Consider the following 19868-nt stretch of genomic DNA (forward strand, 5'->3'; position numbering starts at 1 on the left):
AGTGAAATATCGGATTGTTTAGCTGCTAAGTGCGATATTCACTATGTGCATTAGCTCGTCGCTGACTGTGCCTGCCTGTTGTTTGATGGTGCAAACGACGGAGAACGATAAGAGGGAACCAACACGTTAAATGTGCGACCAAAACCAAAGCAATAAACTGAAAGATGTTCAAAACAAAAGGTTTGGTTCAGCTGAGTTACAGAGTTACGTGATAAATGCTGTGGGGGAAATGAGTTTTAAAATAGTTTTATTTAAAGAAAGACAATGAGAATGGAGAAAGGCAACCCACTTACCCATCCCAGCACAAAGCGGCCCTTTATTTATTTACTTCTTTTAATCTTTCTGGCTGAGGAACACAGGTCTGAACTGACAAGGGGGAATCTGGCCTTTGTTTGGATATCATCTGTAGCTTTAATGAGGATACCACACACGGGCTGTACTTTAACAGGCTGTTTTAAGGCCTAATGAACGGAGTGTCGGGTCAGACTGAACGGTAATGAGGCAGGCTGCTTAGGGACGCTGCCTTCGATCGCCCATTCATCAGCACATTCCTCTCGTCCACACACACACTCTTTCTATTTTGTCCCTATCTCTCGCTGTCTCTCTCTCTCTCTCTCATTTTCCCTCCCCCTGTAATTACACAGCAAATTCTGCCCACAGGCAGCTGAGCGCGGACGTTCGCAGAACACACACACACACACACACCCACACAGACACACACACACACACACACATGCACGCTAACCACACGGTTTATACACTTTCCCTCATCCTGTCAAGGTGCATCAGGAAGAGGCCATTTCCTCATCACTCTCTCTAAGTAGTGGTGCCGAGTGAGACGAGGGGAGGCAGAGGCGGAGACGTTCAAACAGACAGACAGAGGCAGAGGTAGCCATTAGTGGGACATCTTGGGAATAAGTGCGTCGCCACAAAGCAGAGGGTGTTGGTGTTTGAGTTTCCTTTTTTTTTCGCTCTTATCTCTCTGAGCAGTTTGAGTGAGCCCGGACTGATAAGTGGTATCCATCTCTTACCGCACCGATTAAATGTTACCAGCCTTGTTTTTGTTTTTTTGTGCTTTGGTCATTTCACAGTGTGCCCTGCGCAAACAGAGCAACTGCTGAAAGGAGACGAGACAAAAGCAGTTGCATGATGCAGCAGAAGGGGCCGAGCGGTGGAAACGAAGCATTGCACGGTTGTCAATAACAAGTGGGGGGATTTAAAAGCAAATGCAGGAACAGTTTAAGTTTTCGTTTGAAAATGCATCAACTCTGCTACGAAAACGTCTGGCGTCCACATTACTCCGGAGTTTTAGAGCTGCTATAACAATCCAGGGTTGCGCTTTAGTCGGAGATGTTTGGAAACGATGACGTAGAAACTCAAAACCGTTTGCTGGGTCTTTTAAGTCACAATGTAGCCTTCGCTCATTCGTCAGGTTCCGATCACGTGACCCCCTGCAGGAAGAAAACAACCGGCCTCAGCTACCAGTGTAGAACATAACAATGTATGTACAATCAATTACAACCCTGTTTAAATTCTGCATTGTATGATGCTACAACTGTTTACATGCATTAGAGACAAGCTGTTATTCCGTGTACACTGGCACATGTTTGCCCTCCTGTGTACACCTGCACACGCACATGCCCAGTGAACGTCAGTGGTCACGTGATACGTGTTTTCAGGCGTGTTGGTATAGATAAGAACTCAAAGCGGTTCGCAGCCAAAACGCTCGTTTGGACAGAGATTGTTTTATGCTGCTCAAACAAAAACATGGATTTAGTCCAAGACAAATACAAACTGATTTACCCACTGAACCCTCCTCTACTACACACACACACAGCAAAACAGGGAAGGAAGTGACAAGTTTCACAACAGCAGCTTTACGGGATTCATTTTTCACAGTTTTTAGGTGGAAAACAATTAATGGCGCTGCTCAGGAGGTAGAGTGGGTTGTTGGTTTGATCCCCGGCTCCTCCTGTCTGCGTTCCAAAGTGTCCTTGGGCCAAGATACTGAACCCACATTTTTTTTGTAAATGGAGTGTGATAGAAGAAGTGCTGCGTATAGAAGTGCTGTATGAATGTGTGTGAATGGGTGAATTCAACTTGCACTGTAAAGCACTTTGAGTGGTCGATAAGACGGGAAAATCTCTATATAAATACAGTCCATTTACCATATGTGGTCCTTAATCTTAACTAAGTCAGTATGTGAGTAACCATAGAGGTGGAAGTTCAGAGAATGTTTCTGGAAGGCGTTGAGACATTTTTGCCGTCCTGCCAACAGAACTCCCACATCTGAAAATGCTCATGTGGATTGTTTTGGAAGGGGAATGACAAACCTATGATTTAATGTTTTCATACCAAACCTGGTTATTTTACAGTCACAGAATTGTCTCCAACAAATCCTGTTTGAGTAATATCTGCTGCAGTTCCCTTTTTTAAATGAAACCACAAGGTTTTTGACCCATTTTTAGGCTTGACAGGGTTCGGGGATAAAGCCACAGTCAGAAAATACTGAGCTGCAGCTCTGACGTGCTGATGCTTCACAGGTGACCGTGGTGAGCGTTGCACCATGGTCTTCATGTTAGGCTACAACCACACAAAGATGTTTTAAAACATATGCATTTAGCTTTAAATACTGAAACCTTTGGAGATGCCATTGGCCCCATTTCAGTCTGAAAACTCCGGGGGTTGTTATTTTTGTCTCGGTGAGCAGAAACCATGTCACCTATATTCGCTTCCTGATTGGTTCTTATCAGTCACGACTTGACAACCAACGATGGGAACCCGCACTCAGTCTCAGTTTTAACTTGTCGTTCGTCCAAAAAAAGAAATCCCTGCTCTTACTTTTTGCCATTGCTGTTTCTCGTTCATAGTATTTTTCTGCAACTAAGCAACCAACTGCAAATTGACAATCTGCACGACCTGTGTATTAGTGTTGCCCTAGTTTAACATGTCAATTATATTTCTGTTCAACTTCCCTGCAAAAGAAAATATATTTTGGAGAAAAAGTACATTACATTTTCAACTAACGTAATGAGGAAATGTTAATCTATGTATTGATACTGAAAATACTGTATAGTGATCCATCGTTAAGGCCACAATAAAACATTTGGCCCAACCTGGTGTCCAGCAAAGAGGACACAGTACCTGATGACGAGTGATGCAAATATGGAAAAGATTTTATTTACAAACTAGAATAGCACTTAGACGAGCATATACCTCTTCTAATTAAGGCCCAACAGTCTTTAAATGCAATCAAGCTGCACACACTCAGATATCAAATTGAACAATGTTAAAGAAAGCAATACAAAAATCCGTCCAGTCATCTTGCTTAAAACCCAACAAACGAACGGAAAGGGTTGAAGACAGGTCACAAATTGGAATTCCCATAGGCTGTGGTGGACAGTATCTTCTGCTCAAAACGGATCAGGAGCATCTGAAAAGAGAGAGAACAACACAAAGGGGGGACTGAACAAATCTAAAAATCCATTGATGCATTCATAACATACATCTTCTAAGTTAAAAGTAGAAAAATACAAAATATATACATGCTATAAAAGACACAGGTACCTCGTGGGCCGGTCAGTAACAAGGTTAATCATCCAGCTGAGTTTTACCCAAACAGAAGCTTCTTGCGCTTCACATTTGATGTAAAGGAATAGTTTGACATTTTAGCAGCCGGCGTTTATCTGCCCCTCAATCACAGACGAGCATTTTCCACTGCCGTTGCATAACACCAGCGAACAGTCTGTCAGCATTAAAGAGACACTTCGGTGGTGCAACACTGAGGCAAATAACACAACGCCTCAGAGCGCCGAACATTAAATAACAGTGTTGTCTGCATATAGAAGTTAAACGAAGCACATGTCACTCAGGACTGACGGCCCAGTGCGGAGAGACGCCTGCAGCACAAATCAATTGCACACACCGAGCTGTTAACAGGAAGGAGGCGGCAGCCCAATCTGACAGATGCACCGCGTAAAATCCAAATTTGATACATAACAGGCCCATAAAGCCATCCCATCTATCAGTTACACAGCTACTCAGGTCCAACACACAATTAGCCATCAAATCAATAATACCCTTCTGCTCAATTACCCTGTGAGTGGCAGCTGCCGTAGGGAGGAAATAATGGAGTCAGGATGGGTTGTGACATCTTACCTCAGTGTGGACATTGTTCTGAATGTCGCTCTGTCTTACAGTTTCTGAGGAGACGACAATCAATGCTGATTAACTGGTTTTTTTTGCCGTTTCCCAATAAAAACCTACAAGTATGGATGTAGCTGGAGATTGAAGACTTCTCTTTGTTAGATTTATTCATGAGAAACAGTGGAAACCATTAAAAACGAGATTGGCAATAGAGTGCAAACCAGTCAGTCGCCTAAACATGATCAATGTATTATTCTCAGAGAAATTAAGGAAAATGTTGAAATGTTAAAGGACGCAAAGAAAATAATCCTGGATCCCCCTTTGATCCATCAGGTATTTCTCTGTAATCCTTCTAACTAACAGACAAACAACGCAGGTAAAACAACCTCCCTGGCGCAGGTCGTCATCTGATCAGGGACGTTAACTAGAACCATCAGCCTGTCAGACGCCATCGTTTATTCCCGACGAAGGGAAGGTCACCAGTCGTCCGTTTGCCTGTGCAGAGCCGAGATAGCAGCGAGGAAGATTCTCAGCTATTCTGCCAGTGACAGGAGAGCGATTATCGGTGAATTGCCTCTCGGAGACTCTCAATTACCGAGCCGATTTCACCTTCTTATGAATTTTACCGTTTCAAATTAAGCGCAGAGGAAACGCTCGCCAAGGCTGTAAGTCATCGCTAATTACGCCCCTGTTCTCCCCCCCTCCCCCCGGTTTAATATGACTTCACCCAGCTTCAGAGGTCTATCCTGACGTTGTAAACAAATAAGCAATCGTGACAGATTGTTGGCAGGGTAAAAGAAATATAATTATTGCTTCATTAGTCAGTGTCACTAATGAGGTATCTGCAGCGATCCAGTGTTTACCCGCAGCAGCGACAGGTGTGACAGTTGGTATTGATTCATCAGTAAAGCCGACTGTACGGCAAATAATGGCGGAGCTCAGAAACACCCTCCAGACTGACTGCTGGGAAGCAGGTGGGCATCAGCTGCCCTCATACATCACAGCACTAACAGCCTCCTCTTGCAGACAGCGGGGGTAAGAGGGAGCTGGAAAAACTATCAATAGAAATTAGACAAAAAGAGAGAGAACGAGAGGGGGGGAACAGAGAGGTCTGAAAAACAGATCAAACCGCTGAAAGGAGGAGGGGGGGGAGAAAGAGAAAAGAAGGTGATGTAAGAAGAAAAAGACGGCTGTAAGTAAAACAAAGGAGTCAGCTGCTGGAGTCGTGCATGAACAGCTGGTGCCAAAGACAGAGCCGAGGACAAAGTGGGTTCTGTTTGGACTGGAGCCGGGCCAAAGCTGGGCCGGGTTAGGCAGGCAGGGAGCGCTGCCAACGCCAGAAGAGGCCTACGGGAAGATCATTATATAACCGAGAAGGGAAACCTCACAGGCACAACCGAGATGCTCTTGACTCCCTAATGATATGACTCGGTTTAAACCCCATGTCAGAGGAGAAGGCCGGGAGACGCTGAAAAGAAAGAAAAGGCGTCTATAAAAAGACGAGGGGGGAAGGAGCAGAGGCCTTGCGGAGAATGCAGTCTATTGTTTATCCATTAACCACCGCTGCAGAAACCGCCTGCGCTTCTTCACTCTTCTCCCACTTCAAAACAAACCACACACTGGTTCATATGAATATATAATTACGCTATATGGAAAGTCTGCCTCTTGCAGCACAGGTACCGGGCCTCAGACGGAAAGTATTACTGAAAACTGTCCTTTTTGATTCATTTTCACCAGAGGAGAGGTTCAAAAGAAATGTGGTTTTGATTCTGCACTATTGAGAGAGATGGTTTGTTTTGTAGGGAAAGTGAAAATCATCTCTGGGTGGGGGGGGGGGGGTTTTGTCGCCCTTTTAACAAAGAAAGTGTGTCTTTCATGAAAGTCAATGAAATGATGAAATCAGCGCCCTCAGATGGAATAAAGACAACATCATTATGACTTTTTACAATTCAAGATGAGCAGTGACTCCCTTTTATCCATTTTCAATAGGTTGAATTACACACGATGCTTGGTATCATTTAAAAAAGCGGCACGCAGCACCTAGTTTTGCCTCGGTGAACTCCACGCTCTTCCCTTTTTTGTCAGATATTTGACACCGTGCCAGCCTTCCTCATATATGGCCCAGTTTGGTAATAGCACTCGTACAGCAGCACCTCGCTGAACTCTGACTAATACTCTCTCTATGCATTTAAAATCTGAGGCCATTGTCCCCGCGTCTCTGAGATTCAGGACAAGTTTAAGGCCCTGATGTCTGAGAGTAGCAGTCTTTTTTAAAAATGAAGACTGAGCTCCTCTGTGAGCTCTTTCATTAGGTCGAGAGGCACCGAGCCAACTTACAAGCTACAGAATTACATAAGAGGGGCTTTTAAGACACACTGGCTCATTTTGCCTGTGTGTTTCCACGTCGTTAAAAAGTTATGTTTTACGGTTCCGATTGATACACGACGAGAGCTGTACAGAGCAGCCTTCAGGCCGAGGCTCGTGAAATCAACGAGTACATTGTGGATCTTGTCGTGGACAGAGTACGAGACAAAGAGCAGAGACGTCTAAAAGCTTTTCTGCACAGACGCAAGACTGACAAATGATGTGGCTGCATCTTTGTGGTCCATCTGTGTCTCTTTGCATCCCTGTTGTGTCTCTTCTATACATTTTGTGTCTCTGTGTAGCTGTTTTGTATTTCTCTTGTCATTTTTGTGTCTTATTGGTTATTTTGTGTCTGTCTGCCCCTGATGTGTGTCTCTGTTGGACGTTTTATGTCTTAATATAGCTGTGGTCATTTTGTGTGTGTCTGTGTCCCTATTGTGTCTCTATGTACACTTATTGTGTCTTTGTGTAGCTGTTTTGCGTTTTTATTCTATTGCATATCTGTGATTATTCATCATATTGTTTTTGCATCTCTACAGTTGTTTTCAGTCTCTTTACAATCATCTGACTGACTTTCTATTTAAAACTGTTTACAGTCGGTCGGCCCCCCGGCCCCCCGGCCCCCCCCGGCCCCCCCGGCCCCTCTGGTTCTGTCCGGTGGGCTCGCTCACTAATCCATCCACAGATCCTGCCATGTTTAATAAGACACTGACAGTTGTTTGGAGGCGCAGCGTGTTTTCAGTTCATGGATGAATCTGTGCAGCGAGCCTCTTTGTAATGGCTGCATGTTTTTTCTCTCTCCACCTGTTCTGATTTCTTGGTGTGTTTTGACCAGTTCTGTTGAATTTTCTCTAAAGCTGCGTCCCCGGACAGCTGCAGCAGGCAGCTGCTGGTTGTGTAGAAACAGAGCGATCTCCTAACAGTCTGTGGATTCATGCTGCACTTCATGCTCACCCGCTGATAGGATGGCAGTGGGGCGCTCGGCAGGACATGCCTCGACTTGTTCCTAATTGTTCATTTGGGGGTTCGAATCCTGCTTAATCCCTATCTATTTCTCATCTTGTGTGCATGTAGCTCCTCAGCGTAGAGGTGATTATCTTTGATAAGCTGACACAAGGTCACCAGTGGTGTCTTTGCTGCCTTTAAGGTAATGAAGGTGAAGCCAGTGCCTTTTGGTAGGTTAGTGATGCTTTTGACCACTTGCCAACCGAACACACACATTAACAGCCCCCGCCTCCTCACGAGTATTTACTAAAAGTTGCACAAACAAGCCCTGATTGTTAAACATGGGACGTACATGGTGCGCTAATCATCACCTTCATTGTTGATTACGCTCCCTTTTATCTGTTCTGCGGGAGACGAGCAGCCGGAGCGTGCAGCCAAGTGTTAACATGATGAGCGCGGCAAAAAAATAAAAAAAGGGAGGCTTGTTGGGCAAATATTCCTGAGTCAGACTGAACTGGGAATACTGCAGCAAGTCGAAGTGAATCAATGCAGTCATCAGTCCCACGGTGACTGGTAATGGATGGTCTGGCAATGCTGGCAGTGTACACACTTTGGTTGTAGTGTGTGATATTAATCATAGGAACAATTCTAAATGATAATTCTTCATGGAATAATAATATTTTAAAGTGTTTTTTTCAAATGCTGGAAGGCTGCCACTCGTTTTTAAGTCTTTTTATTTTTTTATTGACTGATGTGCTTCGTCTGTCTGGTGGCAGACATGTTGTCTTCTATTTGTGTCCAGATTATATGCACAACTTAGATCAGATTTAAAAGTATTGCCGCTAATGGACACATCATCCATGTAAAAGCTCTGTACTTGAATTTCATTACCACTCAGAGCAGGAATACTTCAAATTATGTCTCTGTTACTCGGCAGCAGTAAAAGTCAGTAAATCGTGACTGCAGCGGACATAAAACACTGAAATAGACACCGAGTCTCCTGAAACACACTTGTTTTGAATTTAAATCACCTGCTGTCAGGATGAGAAATGTGCTTCGACATTTTCTTAAAAGTCATAAAAACAATTGCATACGCAAAGGCGGATGAAGCCAGGAGGGCGCGCACGGCTTCGCGCGACATCATTATTCCCTGCACTGACGTGGATTTTGAATCATGTCTTAATAAACACAGCAAAGAAAAAAACAAAGCTTCAAACTTCAGAGTTGGATTTGAGGATGCAGGGAGCAGCTGGAAATATCAAAAGTTCATCTGGAATGTTTTAACATGGATTCATCTACATGAGATTATTATATATCATGCTTGATCTATGATGATCCTGGACAGGTAACGTTCGTATCACAGGGTCAACATCCAGAGACCAACAACCATCCACACCTCTGGACCCAGAGGAAACCCATGCAGACACTGGGAGGACATACAAACTCCACACAGAAAGATCCTGGACGAACCGGGATTCAAACCAAGAACCCTCTTCCTGTGAGTGCAAACCACTGTAACAAACTTAATTTTGCATCTATTGCATCGTCAGCATGCAGCAAATGAATATTCCGCTCCACCATGTTTAAGTCCGGTGTTTCAATCCAGCGTGTTTTCAACCATCCACCCTCCCTATGCTGAGTTTTGACAACGCCCCATGATGTCGTCCTTTGCTCATCATAGTCATAATTAGCCACAGCCACTAAGGAGATCTGTCACTTGAACTCGTGATAAGCAGCGGTGGGGTCATGTTCGGGAAGAGGGCGCGAAAAGACGTACAACACACTGGAGACGGGCTAAATAAACATGAAGAGGAATTAATGATTCTCGGTTTAAACTTTGAAGAATGCTTTTTGTGAGCTTTTGTGATTGTAAATACGTGACACACTGTATATTCATATTTTCTATTAAGAATCACGGCTGTATGTAAAAGACCTTTGGCCCTAGGTGTTGTATGTAATTTTGTAGTTTTTTTTAATGCTTTCATTTGGTTTGTAATAATAAATAACTTAGTTCAAAAAGCTGTTTATTGACCTAAAAATTCATTTTTTTAACTGCGAGTGTTCCCTGATCTCCCTCATCTGCATAGACACAAGTACCTGAGAGGCAAACTGAGTAATAAGCATAATGGGCCGGTTCAAAATTCATTTCTCACTGTACTGCATCACAGCAGGAGTCCAAACAAACGGAATCGTGGTGTTTTTCTTCTTTTATCATCGTTTACTCTCACCCTCCGAGCTCCTCTCACACTCACACACTCCACACCTCAACTCAGGAGAGGTTTCTCCTCTGCGTCAGTGGTGCTTCGATCCTCTCTTTGCTTTCTTTCACTCTAATGGCTTCTTTATCATTTCTTCCTCTGTTTTAAAGGCCATGCCGTACTTGACCGGCTGTAAATCTGTTTGGAGACTAATCTGCCACTACCTACCAGCTGCTCTCCTGGCACTCGCCAGGGCCAACATTCCCGTTGCCATGGAGATAACCAGTCACGGCAGTCACACATAAGGCCTGGAGCTGCGCCGAGCGGGCCGTGTGTGGCGAGCGTGTGCGAGTGTGCCCGAATAATGTGCGCGTGTATTATTAGAAGTCGAACCGTGTGGTGTGTCAACTGCCAGAGAAAGAAAAAGGTTCATGATTAACTGCCATTACCAGCTGTTTGGCAGTCTGAGCGTGTTAAGTGGTTCCACGCCGTGTACGGCACTTCTTTCTGTGCACGGTGTGCACGAGACAGTTGGACCAAAGTCGGTTTAGCGTTGCCTTTTGTTTGGTTGTCTAATTGTAGAAGTCTGTGCCAACCTTTGTCCCGTCTGCAGACACAGACCTGATGGACATGAAGCTCCTTCATCACCTCAAACATCACCTGTGTCATTTTGTCAGTAGAGCCAGTGTTGGCCGATGACGTTCAAAGTTCGGGCGATTTTGAAGAGATTCATACCACTCTCAGGTCTGTGTGGTCGATATGAAGCTCAAACTTTACTTTGAAAACTCAAATAAACTTAAGCATGTCCTGTTGAGACACCACGAGCAGCTAAACCTGTTAAGATTGCAAAAGTCTGTCGAGATAATGATCAGCGACCACACCTCCGATACCTCTATATTGTGCCACTGTGTCCAGCATTGTTAGGAGGATAATGCAAAAACTTTTGAACTTCCAGGAAATTATGTGCAGGGTTGGGAAATTGCCCACGGCCATTTGGAACGGATCTGAACAAGTGTTTCTTTCTGTGCAGCGTTTCTTAGAAAGTTCACGTAATCTGTGGAGAATGTCGCTCTCACACACGACAGACTCAATGACAGGTATGCAGACCAAAGAGAAGTTGTCGTGTGAGACAGAGAACTGCATTGCATGCCACTAGGGACACACAACTGAACGAAGCAACACACCAAGTTACAGATGTCTTATGTTATTATGAGTAGTGTTGAATGTTGTATGGGTTTGATATGATTCTGTGACAGGACTAATTAGACCATAGTCTTATTTATTATTAGTCTAAAAACTCAAAAGGAAGCTAATTATGGGGCCCAGACATTTTAAAATGTCCCGGTAACAAACCTGGTGAAGGGTCACAGGGTCACAAAAGTCATATAGGTTGTTTGTTTTTTTCGTGGCATCATTGTTGAGATTGACTTTCAAGCGAACGTGAGTTAATGGTTTTCCTTAGAGTAGAGACGTGTTTGGGGAGGAGACGTGTTTGTTATCTGTTCTCAGGTGAACGTAGAAGCTCGTGAGTATTTTAAGATGAAAAGCAGTTGGTGTTCTTTTATCAGTGTGTTGTCCCGAGCCCTGAGCGTGCACGCAGCCGCAGCCTGAGACTGTCACACGTTGAGCTTTTGATGTATTAGAAAGCTGTTCGCGAAAGAACAGAGCAGCCGCAGAACGTTTAAATTTAGCCGCTGCGAGTTACACAGAACTAGACACAAAAAAATAACACAAAAGCAGACAAAATCTATTGTTGTCCGTCACAGCCCCGGATGACACACGTAACATGTGCAGCACTCTGCTTGATTTCCCTGTGTTTTTCTAGGTATGCACGAGGCCTTTCACTGAACACGTCTTAGGAAATGCACAGGAAGGAAGCTGCTGTGGTTTGGTTTGCTGCGGAAAACAGGTGAGAGCATGTGCTGTGTGTGTGCTCAGGCAGTGACATCACATTCCATGACGTCGACATGGCAACAGTGAAAGGACGAGAGGTGAGGGGGCGAGCGCACAGACCTCAGGGTTCAATTGATCCTCTTTAAGACCTGGGAGGAAAAAATATATAAAGAGGAAAAACCTGACTGTTCCTAATAAAGTTTGTTTGTTCCTCACTGTCTGACAACATCACACGTACAGTACAATCCTCCATCTTTATAAAAGAGCCTGTGCTTGTGTTGCATGAATCAGGTGCCAGTTCGACTCCTGATCCTGGAACAAAGACGACACACCTACACACGTAAACACAATCCAAAAAATACAAACGGATGGAAAGTGTTCAAATAAAATAAAACGAGTTAAACACACAAAGATCCAGGCCAACAAACTCTTCAGCAAATGTTAAACGTGTTGAAATGTTGCAAAGAACAGAAGTCAGAATTACAAGTGTTACTATTATTATATATAATAATATTATTAAAATGTGCTGAGGATCTTTCTGTCCTCTACCGATGATTTTAAAAGTGAGATCAACGCCACCTTGAAATCAAATCTTATACTTTCCACAAAGGGATGTAAACTGGAAAATGAATTATAAATAAATAGATAAAAAGGGGAATTAAAGATTGGGAGTGTTCTCTAACCTAAAAGGCAGCACAGACAAAAGCTGTGTCGCAATTCAGAGGCTGCACTTGAAGACTGATTACGTCACAACCCTGTAACTGGGCTGGTACCGATTCAAAGTAGTTGTCCCACACACAAAAAATGTCAAGCTGGGCCGATATAGGCGAATATAACTGTAGTCTCATCACAGGCCTGCCCTGAGGGAATTTTTTTTTAAATTATGACTATCCTCATACGCCCAATCAAACTGTCTCGTGTGTTGTACAGAGGCCTGGAGCCCCCCCGGGTGTTTCCCAGCCCTGAACATGAATGTGTTATTTACCCGCATGGGACTAAGTTTAAGAAAGGTCAGATCCGTATTTCTCTGGTTATTGTCTAGAATGATCACAGGATGTGGGTGTGGGTGTGTGTGTGTGTCAGTGTCAGTGTCAGTGTGTGTGTTTGTGTGTGTGTGTGTGTGTGTGTGTGTGTGTGTGTGTGTGTGGGTGTGTGTGGGTGTGTGTGTGGCTCCCACATGAATTAATGGTTTCAGACGTTTGTCGATTTGCTTAAATCAGCAGTCTTATCGTTACTGTCATTACCTGTCAAGTTACTGTGAGCTCACTGTCATGTGCTCTGGTATCAGTTCCTGCTTTTTAATCCACTACAAAACAATGATCCTTATCTCCTTTATTCGAGCACTTTGGGAAACGAATCGATTGTTTTTTTGCTTTTAGGCTATTTTAAGAAAAATAGAAATGTCGGATGATTCATGCGGGACATGTTTAAGCCCTTGAACCCCGCGGCCTCCCTGTTGTTACCTGTCTCCGTCTTGTTTGGCTGATTAGGGGAGATAATAGGAAGCAGCCACTTATCTGGTCTCAAACATGGATTTCCAGTTTCCCGCTTGGCGGAGGTGAGTACACCTAAGACTGAAACCACCTGGTCCAGACATTGAAAAGACTATTACAGGCCGCTATTCAGGTTCGGCTCCAACTCAGCGGGAATCGCTAAAGATGAACCTCTTAAGCTGCTTTTCACAGGGCTGACAAAACAGCAGTGTGTCCTGTGATGAGCCAATGAGTTGTTGGTCAATAGATCTGCAGGAGGCTCTGGTGCTCTAATCTCACCGCATCACCACTGGAGACTAGATGAGAAAACGAGTGATGAGAACATGTGCAGCATCAGGACAGAGAACAGCAACATGCTCCACATTTTATATGGACGTGCAAATGTGCCCAAAATCTGCCAAGTGTCCAAGAGGGTAATTGAATGAATCTGTGATTAAAGCGCGGCATGGGTTTCGGCACATTACTCCAAATTAATCCTTGCACCCTGATTTGCATGCATTCGAATGCACATTGTCATCAGAAAGACGAGGAGAAAATGCACGGAGATGATTGCCGGTGACTTGCCAACGCCAGTCCTTCTCTTTAGTCTCTATTAATCCCCGGCTCCTGGCCTCGGGCCATGGCGGGAATGTGCAGTGGAGGACGCCCGCGTGCCCTCTCTCAGCTGCCTCCTAATCTCACTCCCAGCCGCAGACTCGCTCCGACCCCTCGGCCCTGCTTGTGAGGTCCAGCCAATCTTTTCCTCTGGTTCTCTCCTGCCCCCTAAAGCACGGAGAGGAGAATCAGCCTGTTCTGGTCAGACCTGATGATCTCCGGCTGGTTTCCTCGAGGCTTTTTCTGAGTGAAGCACTTGGAAAATGCAATGTACAGCTTCTTGTGGATATTTTTCCTAATGCATTAACAATGCTATAGGACGAACCTTACATTATAATAAACGGTTCTGACCGTAATCTTCCTCGTCGTTGTGTGGATGTCACCAGAAGATAGAAGAGGGAGAAATAGCGCTTGGCAATCAAATATTCCCATGTGCTTGGTTTGTTGGCGTGCTTCTTTGAACCCTCGCGATTCACATGCATTCCTCTCCCAATAGGAGCTGTCACTTTGTGTGGACATTGTCCCTTCAGTGTGTGTGGCTATAGGGAGCGTCTGATGTCCACTCCGGGCCACTTGTCTATGATGTGAATGGGAAGACAATGAGACCCCCAGTGGCTCCCTCTCTCCATGACCCGCCTGGGGTCTGATTTGCCTTGGCAAGGGGGACAGAGGCCCAAAACAAAGCTGAAGGATTCTCCGGTGAAGGGGTGCAGAGGTCAGCCCCAACGCCCAACTAACAGGCCTGTCCTCTGGTTCGGGCTCCTAAATGGGGAAGGAACACAGAGGTGCAGAGACAATGGGATAAAAGGGACCTCCAAAGCCATTAAATTCTGAGGAAGTGATGGCCGTGAATGATGACAGAGACTGAATAGAGACTCTTGAGGTGGGAGGTACGCTCTATTAATGACCATGGATGCTCCATTATGGCAGCCCTGAGAGGTTGTGATGAGGTGGTATATTTTTTCCCATTAGGCCTCTCTTCTCCAAACAAGGAGACAATTCCAGATTGATGCAGGAGTCCTGGTCGGGGCGTCGCGGAGATCCCCACTGTGGCGCCCGGCGCAGGGGGAACAACGTGACACCGCCAGGGCCCCGTTAAAGGTATGGATGAGTCAAATTACTGTTTGCGCAACATCAAGCCCTTCACAGCTCCCCTGAAGGACACTTTGATTGATGGACTTTCTCCTTTACATTGCGTGTACATGAGGACGTGGAATTCATTATTCTCTGTCAACACGGACATGAAGGACAAACTGCTTGTAACGTAGAACTGCATGTACATTACATGAACCCTAAACGTGTTATTCATCTATAAATTAAACCTAATCCCACTTGAAGCAGATTTATTTATTAAACACCTGTCCACTGAATTATATCACAGACATATGTTACATTAAATGTACGCACTGTTCTCTCAGGGGTGTACAGTATGTACACTCTCTCCTATACGGACAGATTTATTATTTCTCAGATGTAATTGCCGGCCATTAGGCAAATCCACATGTTTCTAATAGAAGCAATATCAGAGCCTTATTCAAAAATAAGGAACTAAACTCACATAATGACGTGTTATGATCTTTTGTGTAAGATAACATTCAGTGTAAGTAATATTCAAACCTAATGAATTTTCATTATGCACTATCCAATTTTCCAGGGCCCTTCACTCCCCGGCAATGAGCTGAAAACTCATTTTCCTCCCGAAACACTTCACCTCCCTCCCTCCACCTCCTTCATACTTCACTATAGGAGCCTGATTCTGCAGCTGTGATGTCAAAAATAAGACTTTTTTCCTGTCTGGATCTTTTCCACACCCCCACATACTGGTCTGTTTGACAGGAAAACTCAGGGAGCACAAGACGGTGAAGGCTCGTGGAAAACGGGGTGTTAGATATCTCAAGATGATTAACGATTAACGTACCGTAAAATGAGAATTCAATTAAATTGGATTAACATCATTTTGAGTACATTTTGATATATGATAGCTCATGTGCAAGGCTGTGGAAACCAGATCTAAATTTCTTTTTGACTTGACAAAGATCCAGCTGGGATCAATAGTTTGGGCATTCAAGAAAAATAAATGGTTTAGCTTCCCCCAGCGGGCATCGTGTCATTGAAAAGTGAAAATGTATGTAATATGGAAGTATGGTAATTTACCTTCCAGCCGAGAGTTAGATGAGACGATCGATACTGCTCGGGGGGGGCGGTGAGCTCCTGACTGCAGAGGGAATAATCTCCTCATCTAAAAGGGAAAGAAATCGAATAGATGTGTTTCCCAAATAGAATTATTTAAGCCCGAAATCAAACTAATCTTAAACGCTGATAAACATTTTCAATCTGTGTTTCTCCTGATCTCACTTCTGAGTCCACTTCACAAAGTCCGTGTGTGCATCACCTCTGGATTCAGAGGTAACTCCAGATTCAGTGTTAAAAAGCAGAAGCATGTCTAGACTGCAATTATACATCCACAAATAGCTGGATTTAAGGAAGCCAGCCACATGTTTTACAGTAAGAGTCCTTAAAAACAACACTCAACAGCTGGCTGTGACTGCTCCACGGTGCTGTCAGGAGGATTCCACTTTTTATTTTTTTTCCCCCCCAAAGCAGGAAAAATGCACCGGTCTGGCCAAAAATAGGCATTCCGCTCTGTGAGGAATTGCCTGCAGGAGGATATTCTATAGTGGTTCTGCAGAGCCGCCGCACGTGGCTTGAATCTTGGGCAGCAAACTTTGGGCAGAGATATACGGAATGCGGCTTAATGGCCACCAGCAACAACAACGAAACACATTTAGAGCACACTCGGCCATTTGCATAGATCAGGTCAACAACAGAGCCAAGCACGAGCTCCATGCAGGTCCGAGCCACTCCTGCACACTCCGCTGGTCCTCCCACTGAGGGCACTTTCAAGAGAAAAAGGCCCCTACGCACTTAAGTGCACTTATGGCGTCTTTGGGGTTCAGTGCTTCACGTGTTGTTGCCTCTTCTGCACAGAATTGAGGAGACGCTACGATGCCAGATGATTCCTTGTGGAGGCATGGGTTGGAACAGGGTATATATACCAACGTCTCTATCCTCCAGAGCTGGTTCACAATGCAGCAGAGGCAGAGGAAGGTGAATCCACTGGCATCGTCTGATCAAAGCACACGCACTAAACCTTTCACCTGGGGAGCAGCAGACTGTCTGCACATGGAGATCCCTGCTGCTGACTGGGTTAAACAGGCTGCTGTGGGAGTAACCGAGGGAATGGCCCAGACTACCAACTAGCCGCAAGCGTGCTAATATGCTAATGTTAATATGCTCATCACCATTCCCACGTAGGCGCAAAGGGGTTAGCCCCGGACGAGGAGCTCTTTAATAAGGGTCCGATTTCACCCCTGGGACAAGAATGAATGGTAAACACGGCTGGAGTTAAAGCCGCGGTGATTGACATAAACAATGAGGTCTGTTCAGGTAAAAGGAGTTTTTTAGATCTAAAAAACACACTTTCAAGCAAACAGAGATGTATTTAAAATAGATTTGAGTGGGTGTGTATGCAAAGAACAAATTCTGTGTGAAATGCAGATTTACAAGTATCTTAGAAGATATTTCAATTATCTTTATACCACATGAAATACAGAGCAAAACAGAAAAATACGAGAGATGGCTGTGTATCTGTTGTAACCCATCTACAGTGCATGCTTCTGGTTTCAGGGCCTTTGTTTGTTAATTAAATTGGGAATTTGCTTTTGTGTCCGGCGCACTGCAGCGTGCATAATTTAATTTTCCATCCGTAATAACCCCCGCCCCGCCCCACCCCCGCTCATGGCCGGTGTTATGGCCCTGGAAAGGCAGAACTAGACCCCCTTTTGTCTCAGCTGTAATTAAAGTGGACTGATGGACAATTAGTTTGGTCTAATTTCCAGGATGGCACTGGTCTTATTCTCACCTTTGAACCACGAAGGCTTGACACCAGTCTGACCCCCAGGGGCTGAATCTATAGGCGGCTGTGACGGGGTCAGCGGGGTGGAGAGGTCGTCCATACTTTGATAGGGTCTTAATTCCTCAAAAGACTTGTTTGGAGTGATGTGACAGATTTGCATTCATCGGCGCACTCATCCGATGACACGGGCGGCGTTACGAAGACTCCGACAGTACATTTTCAATCTGACATTTAAAAGGAGGGGAACTTCAAACAAAAGTACTTCCGTTCAGAGAGACTCAACTAAATAAAATCATTTACTCAACTGCACATTGTTCATGAATTGTTCCACATTGATTTTTGTTTTCAATTAAGACTCTAAAAGACTTTATTTCCACTTGATGTCGATTTCACAATTATCTAAACGACTGGTGCAAAGATTCAACGTTTCTCATGAAGCTTGTGACTTGAAGTTAAGTCAAATGTCCAGTGACACCTTTTCTTAGCAATCAAATTGGCCTCACTAATAAAGGCAGCCTTTTGTCTTCATTAAGGAAACCTGACCTAATTGGATCCCACTGTTTTGTCTTCCTCATTAAGGTCTTCATGTCAACTCGTCCCCTCCTTAATGTCTCAGATCTGAAATTTAAGCAGACACTCCGTTACATTGCACTTATTGTTCCACTTTTAACTCCTTTAATTGGTCCTTTAATTAAGATTGAGTCCCATTCAGAATTTACATGAGATCATGCGCCTCTGACACGCAGCTATGCAAAGTACCAGCGTCCAATGAAGTGTATTAACCTGCTCATTAGATCGGTTTCATATTAAATCAATTTTAAACATGTTCTTGACGTATTCAAAGAGAATTATTGCAATTGTCTTAAAACTGGAAACAAATGAGGATTGAAAAGTAAATGATGGTTTCGATTTTCCGAACTAGAATTGCACTCAGAGCAGAAACCTCTGCCAAGGCCCAATAGTCCCTTATATCTGTACCAAATTGCAGACACTCATCGATATCAGTCCCCTAAATATGCCTGATTGTTTTTCATTAGGATCCATAAATTATTCCCTGGGAAAACCTCCTGATCCGGATATGTCACCCAAATGTAATTGAGCAATGCTTTATATTTCAGGCAGGTTCCGCTCACCTGGCGGCCACAGCAGCTGATGGAGATGATATAAAGAGAAATGTTAGTTCTTACATATTTTATGATTAAATGTACAACAGTGTTTTATACCATCTGCTCCTGGACATCAGACATGTACCAAGAAATACAGAAACGATGCAGGTAGCTGAAAATGTCCCAGTTTGTAATGTACTCTACATCTCTGGCCACATGCCAGGGTGTTATCACTGTTTGCGTACAGTGTGTTGGTGAGAGTTACACCACACAGACTGTTGACGCAAGGATTACTGAGAAGTCCGGGCCTGTAATACTGAAAATCGACATGATGAGCCGTATCATAACGGACCATCCTCTCAGTTATTAACTGTTTATATCCTCACACAAAGGACAACTTGTTATTCGAGAGAGAGGCTGGAGCAACTGCACAAGAACGAAAGTAGTGAAACCTTGACACATGGCGGCGATACACATTGAACGAACCCCTCGCAAAACACCGGAATTTATTCCCATCCTGTGCGTTTGAGTTATGCGCTTTTTGAGTTACGTCGTATTCTGGGAAAATACGGAGATACTGCGGGTCTACATCTGGACAACAGCAGCAACAGCCACTCATGTGTTTGTGAAGACGAGCATCACAGGGGTTGAGTGTACCAGCACAGGAAAGACCTTTCTTTGAAATTAAAGAGGATGAAGGATGCCACTTGTGTACGGCCTTGATTTACGTGCAGTCAGCGGCTCTCAGGGGCACATTGACGTAACGGGAAGGGAAACGCACCTAGAGATCCTGCAGCGACTGGGAACAAGCACCCAACACCAACAGAGAGGTACAAACAACAAGAGGACGTCAACATCTTCTCATCATTTGAGCTTTTAGACCAAAATAAGCTCCTGAAAGCTGAGCTGGGGTTGGAATTTGACTTCATGGCATCTGTTTTGCTCTATATAACAATTACTACGTCATAAAATCGGACAGTTATGTTAAACCCCTATATGAGTTGTAAATATCCACCCAACCAATATCCTCACCACTTACCGTGTAAGGTTTGAAGGAAGGCTTCAGGCAATTGGACCGTAAGTATAAAAAAAATGATGTATTTTTTTAAAAAATCAAGAAGTTACATTGTTTAGGCATTATCTGTATGTTTAGCTCTTATGTGGACGTATAAATAAAAGGCTTCTAATCTGAAAAGTTACAACCAGTCCCTGC

At 44.2% G+C, this 19868-nt stretch overlaps 1 long non-coding RNA gene across 1 annotated transcript; it reads right to left on the reverse strand.

The window, feature by feature from the left end:
- Positions 1-3164: 3164 nt before the first annotated feature.
- LOC118098863 lies at positions 3165-16051 on the reverse strand. The gene is made up of 3 exons (XR_004694217.2): positions 15989-16051; positions 15788-15872; positions 3165-3433 (listed from the first exon to the last, which is right to left on the reverse strand). It is a non-coding gene; the product is annotated as an uncharacterized LOC118098863 (long non-coding RNA).
- Positions 16052-19868: the final 3817 nt, after the last annotated feature.

The sequence above is a fragment of the Hippoglossus stenolepis genome, chromosome 19 (genome assembly GCF_022539355.2).
Source record: "Hippoglossus stenolepis isolate QCI-W04-F060 chromosome 19, HSTE1.2, whole genome shotgun sequence".
Classification (NCBI taxonomy): Eukaryota; Metazoa; Chordata; class Actinopteri; order Pleuronectiformes; family Pleuronectidae; genus Hippoglossus; species Hippoglossus stenolepis.